This window comes from Vipera berus, assembly GCF_964194415.1.
Source record: "Vipera berus genome assembly, chromosome: 3".
Classification (NCBI taxonomy): Eukaryota; Metazoa; Chordata; class Lepidosauria; order Squamata; family Viperidae; genus Vipera; species Vipera berus.
The window spans coordinates 60,137,399-60,143,658 of NC_138204.1; positions in this window are offsets into that span (position 1 = coordinate 60,137,399).

A 6,260-nucleotide genomic window follows, 5' to 3' on the forward strand; every position below is an offset into this window, starting at 1 on the left:
CTTACTTAAATATGGAACACCTAGCCCGTTCTTAATTAAATTGAATGAGCCAAAATAAAACAGGTGCGGTACCCGCAAAGGGAAGACGGGGTGCGGTTGGGAGCACGGGTCCATGTGCTCGCTTAAAAATAAATGGCCGAAGAGAACAGCAAGGGAGGGACAACTTGTCCACCAAATAAATATGTCATATTTTTTATTTTTTTTTAAAAAAAATTAGCATACAATTATTCAACATAAGAATCGCCTCCACTGGCTTGAAGATGTGTAGATTTAAACTCCCAGAATTCCCCAGCCATTCAGTCACACTTCTTCAAGGGCTCCAGACAGAAACACTGGAATAGTCTGACCGGATTTGCTGCTACCCTTAGAATTATATGGACTTCCTGTCGCCTATCGTGAGATATATGAACCCTGACCACCACCCCTTTTCTGCCATATTCTTGAGATGTTGCCTCTGTCTCGTCCTCTAAATATCTCTTGGCTGGTCCAGGTTTGAAGTAATTAGTTTCCCCTCGATATCACTTTTGGTGTGGATCTGGTCGGAAACCTCTGGCTGCCTATTTGAGTGCTGATGTGATCAGGGCCTGGGGTCTATCCAGCTCATAGGGATCCCTGCTGGCACGTGCTCTCCTTTGGAGTGCCTGGGCACTAGCCTCCATGGGAATTTGGGCTTGGGTTGCAGGAGAGACCAGGCAGCTGGTCACCACAGAGGTGTCTGCCACAGAATGCCTGACTGGCACTTTCTTGTATGTAGAATGTGTTGGGTTTTACAGGAACTTCTTATTTATACTGTTAAATAAATAAATCTGTTTTTTAGGCTTGGTTTTAGTTTTTAGTTCTTTGCTGTCCAAATTGATCCAATTGGAGAAACCTATTTCTGACAATTGTGTGTCAGCAGGTGCATCACAGAATTATGACAAGGATTTGGTGTGGCTATTTTTTTCCCTTTACTAATTCTATGATTTATTTTTAATATTTCAGAGGATTTGTGCAAGAACACTACACAACAAGTATCATTCTAACCAGGCAACGACTCTCATGCAATTGATACTTCTAGTTTGTGTGTGTGTGTGTGACAGAGAGAGAGAGAGAGAGGGAGGGAGGGAGAGAAAGAAAGAAGAGATGGTGATATTTGCATTTTTCATTCCAGCTAGAGGTTGCCACTAGATTGATGCCTTGATGATCATTGTAATTACAGGCAGACCGATCACAACAGCAGGATTCCAGGTGTTCTGTCTAGCATCTGTATTTTCCTAGCCTGTATTCTCCAAGCCTTATGCCTCCAAGCCATAAGGTCAGGACTGGATTTGCTGATTATGAATGATTCTCTCTCAGTTCATCCCAGATTTCTTCTGCGCTTCTCAGTTGAGAGTTGGGCTGATTTCCAACCTCTACATTGGCTGATTACCAAGACAAAGGAGGAGTTGGACTGAGTGGCAGCACTGAAGCATTTCCTTCTGCTTCACCCGATTCCTCCCTGCCCCCCCCCCTTAAGTTTAATCAATTCATTTGGCCATTCATGAATTGTTCTTAACGACTCCAGGCAGCTTATAAAATAACAAAGGATTAAAGCAAAAGGGAAACTTGAGAGGTGGCTAATCCCAGCATTCCAGGCTGTCCTAACACATCCTTACCTGACTGCACCTCAGTGAAAGAGCTTGCTGTGTGTTTCTCCATTAGCTGATGATGCTTGGAAATCCTTCCATCTATCCCTTCTGTAAATTGGCTCCAGAAACGGCAGCGCCATTCATTGGCCTTTTTCTGGTAGAATTTGGGCTTTCAAGCGATGGGGGGGGGGAGGAGGAGATGGAGCACAGCTTATACCAGAATACTTTCTTGATCTACTCAATAACTGCTAGGTATCACTTTCACTTGCCTGGGGAGAATGGTGAGTAAGGAAATGGGGGGTGTGGGGGAGGGTGTTTCTTTTCCAACCACAATATTTTTGGCTCGATAATAGTAAACAACAGGATCAAGCAGTCCCGACCAAGAGGCTTTTTGCTCCAAACCTATTAAATATTGTTCTCGTTCACACATCATAGGAAGCCATGGCTTGGTTAAACCACAGGGTATTGAATAACCTATATTTTTCTGAGCTACAAATCTTAGCTTAATATAAATTTCCAAGCCACCGTGGCTGTGTTCACACTCGATGCAAAACCATAGTCACATAATTCAGACCAGGGCCTCATGCGGTATGGAAAGCCATACCTACACACCCATCTGAGCCAACCTGCCTGTGGGAAGAAGGGCAGGAGTTCTTGAGCCAGCCTGGCTGTGTCCTTACAGCAGAGGCCCATCTTGCCGCACAGGGCAAGGCTGGAAGGTGTGCATGAACAAATCCCTTAAGCATCTGATCTTACAACAGGTTGACTCACTCTGCTCGAATAAAATGAAATATAATGTAAGGTCTTAGCCATCAATGACAACAAAACAGTAACATTAATCCCAACAATGATTCCCACCCCCCCACCCCCGCCTTTCTCTTAAAGTAGAACTGCTCCTGGTTTACAGCCCTTGTAGGTTACACCCAATTCTCTAGAAACACCGCCAAGGAAAAAAAGACTTGAATTCGTGGTCTCTTGGATCCCAACCAGAGTTTCCCAAAGTTCCATCCAGATTACTTATCTGATGAATCTCTGGGAAATTCCCACAGAAGGCAATTGATTGGAGTGATTCCAGGATTCCCACTTAACACCTGCCATCCTGTTACTCCCAGCACCCTTCCGGTCGATTAAACCTAATTGAATCTGGTGGTCTCTGGGGATTCTTCCAGGGCGTGAGGGGAAGATATTGCTTAGACTACGGCAGGGGTAGGCAACCTCGGCTCTTTTATACTCATGGACTTCAACTCCCAGAATTCCTGAGTCAGCTATGCTGGGAGTTGAAGTCAGCTATGCTGACTCAGGAATTCTGGGAGTTGAAGTCCATGAGTCATAAAAGAGCCGAGGTTGCCTACCCCTGGACTACGGGGGTTTTATGCCATGTATGGGGAATGAAGTTTCGGTGGGAATGAGCAACCGAAGCCCACCTTCCGGCAACAATATGTGAGTGTTTGTTGCGCCGCCGAGGAATAAAACCCATTTCTGGAGTGTCTCAGGCTGAAGGAGAGAACGATCAGCCTTGGGAATACAAACTGAAGTGGGGCAAACGGGAAAAATTTCCGTCAAAGAAGCGGCAAGGGAAACGGACCCTCCCAATGTGAACGCCAGGGGCAAATGAAAGATGAGCGGGGAGGTTAAAATATCCGCCGTCCCCCATTTGCCCAGATCTGGAGGTTGGGGTTGGGGCGGCGGGGGGGGGGGGAGGATTTCCCCTAGAGGCTTTTCACGACGCCGGAGGGAAACGGCTGGAAGTATTCAGTTCCCGGGGCAGTCACGACGGTATGCTGGGCCCTTGTTTTAAACCAGATTCAGGAAACACGAGCGCCACTTCCTTTAGCCACCAGAGGCAGGAAATGGGAAAGACAGAACTCGTCTGCCCGGGCGAGCACAGTAATGGAGGTCACGTTTCTTCTCTGCCTTCTCTCTCCTCTCTCCTCCTGCCATTCGCTTGATAAACAGACCTCTCTGAGCAGGGCTCAGGATCCCATTTAGAGGTGGAAGGAGTTATGCTGAGATCGTAGCCGAAGTGCCAGCCAGGAATCATATAACTGTACCTGGGGCCAAGGCAGGATACCTGGGACCTTCTAAATCAGACATATCAAACGCAAGGCCCGGGGGCCAGATCCGGCCCGCGAAGTGGTTTCATGTGGCCCCCCGAAGCCACCCTGGAAACAGTGAGGGAACGGCCCCCACTGCCTTGGTCCTGGCCCAGAGACCCTCCTTCTGCCAGAGACCCTCAGATCTGTCCCACTCCTGCCCTTGATGCCAATGATGTAGAGCTGGCCATGCCCACCCAGTAGGCCATATGCACTCCAGCTGCGCCCACCCAGTAGGCCATGCCCACCCTGGCCATACCCACCCAGCCCCCCCCCAGGGCAACCACAATGCTGATGTGGCCCTCAATGAAATTGAGTTTGACACCCCTGTTCTAAATGTTTTTAAGTCTGTTGGCTGGTCTGAAAGGAATTGAAGCCTTAAACGTCTGAAGGACAAGAAGTTGCCTGATCCTGGATCAATATTTTGCAGTAAGATCTAATGGCTTTGACCCCGCACGTCTTATTTTGCAGAAGCCAGGGTTTAGGATCCCGAAAGCTTTGTGTGAAACAATCCTAAAATATTTCTTGGTACATGCCAGGAAGCATAGTGCAGTGCTAGAGGAGCTATTCTCCCATTTAAACTGTTATCCATCTCATCTTTGCACCACCCAAGGGGTATCATCGTTAACACTGGCTGTTTGTATTGCATAACAAGACGTGGTTCCCAACTAAATTGTGTTGCGATTTGTGTTTGCCGCTTATAATATGTAATTTAACTGGTTTTTCTGCTCTGCCTTTGCTACCATATTATCAGCCAGCAAGAAAAACATCCAGCAAACCGGGCACAGGAACACTTAATGGGGTGAGTTTGGTTCTGTGATGTAATTCTAAGGTCTTTGCTTTTCTGGCAGACTGCCTCTCCTCCACTCCCACTTGGGCATCTGATAGTGACTAATGTGAAGCATACAGGAAGACTGCTCTCAATAATGTTAGGTCAGCAAAAAAAAAGAATATTAGATTCTAATTCAGTACAGAAATACATGGAATAACCCAGAAGTAATTTCAGGAGACAGACCTTCCCCAAAAGGTGCCAAACACAGGTCCTCTTACAGTTGGTATACAGAAGCCAATTAAACACTTTTGCAGAGAGGAAGTGTTTGAAACCAACTTATTTATTTGGATTTGTATACCGAAGGACTCAGGGTGGTTTACAGGGAATTAAAACAAGAAATACAAAAATTAAAAACAATTAAAAAGATTATAACAGTCCCTGAAAGAGTAAAAACCCCAATTAAAATTAAAATTAAAATTCTCAGCCTGGGCCAGAGAGCTCAAAGGGCCAGGTCTTCAGGTCCCGGCAGAATGAACGGAGGTCGGGGGCAGTCCTCAGCTCCACGGGCAGCTGGTTCCAGAGGGCAGGTGCACCGAGAAGGCCCTCGCCCTGGGCAATCTATTACCGGCGGCACCCTGAGAAGACCCTCCCTGTGGGAGCGCACTGGACGAAGGGAACTTGATGCTGGCAGCAGGTGTTCCCTCAGATATCCCGGACCCAAGCCATTTAGGGCTTTATAGGTTATTACCAGCACCTTGAATCTCACCCGGAGGGCAACTGGAAGCCAATGCAGCTCGCGGAGTAGAGGTGTTACATGGGAGTATCGGGAAACCCGCATCACAACTCGTGCGGCTGCATTCTGCACCAGCTGAAGCCTCCGAGTGGTCCTCAAGGGCAGCCCCATGTAGAGAGCATTGCAGTAGTCTAAACGGGAGGTCACGAGCGCATGAGTGACTGTGCATAGGGCATCTCGGTCCAGGTAGGGTCGCAACTGGCGAACCTGGGCAAAAGCCCCCCTGGTCACGGCTCCTATATGGTCTTCAAAATTGAGCCGGGAGTCAAGGAGGACGCCCAAGTTGCGAGCCCTATCAACGGGGGGGTAACACCTCACCCCCCATCGTTAAAGGTGGAATGGTCTGGTTAACCCGAGATGCGATATGCACAGCCACTCAGTCTTGGCAGGATTGAGACGAAGCCTGTTTCTCCCCATCCAGACCTGGACCGCCTCCAGGCAACGGGACATCACAGCGAGGGCATCACTGGGTTGGTCCGGGGTGGAAAGAAAAAGTTGGGTATCATCAGCGTACTGATGATACCCCACCCCGAAACCACGAATGATCTCACCCACTGGCAAAATGTCAATAAAAGTCCAATTATTCCATATTAATTTTTTTGCCACTGCAACAGAGAATGCTGTGCTGCTGTTGCGTCTGAGGTTAAAGTTTCTCCACTGATTCCATTCTAGAGTTGTGTAAAGAGAAAATTGTATAAATATACTTTTGTTTCCAAATGCAAGATTGAAGGTCTCTCTTCTGGTTAGAAACCTAGACTTGATTTCAAAAAATTGTGGTGTGTGTCAGTGTGTGAGAGAGAATTGCATGAAAGGATTCGAGGAACAGAACTAATGCAGAAGCTGGGCACTAATTTGGCCACAAGAGAGGCTGCCTAATGTCTAGAAAGATGAGAATGTTTTCCCAACATACTTGAACTATTTAAAATGCATATCAAAACATGTCAAAAAGTTCATAAATCACAGTAAAATGGGTATGGCCAGACTAAAGCCACATA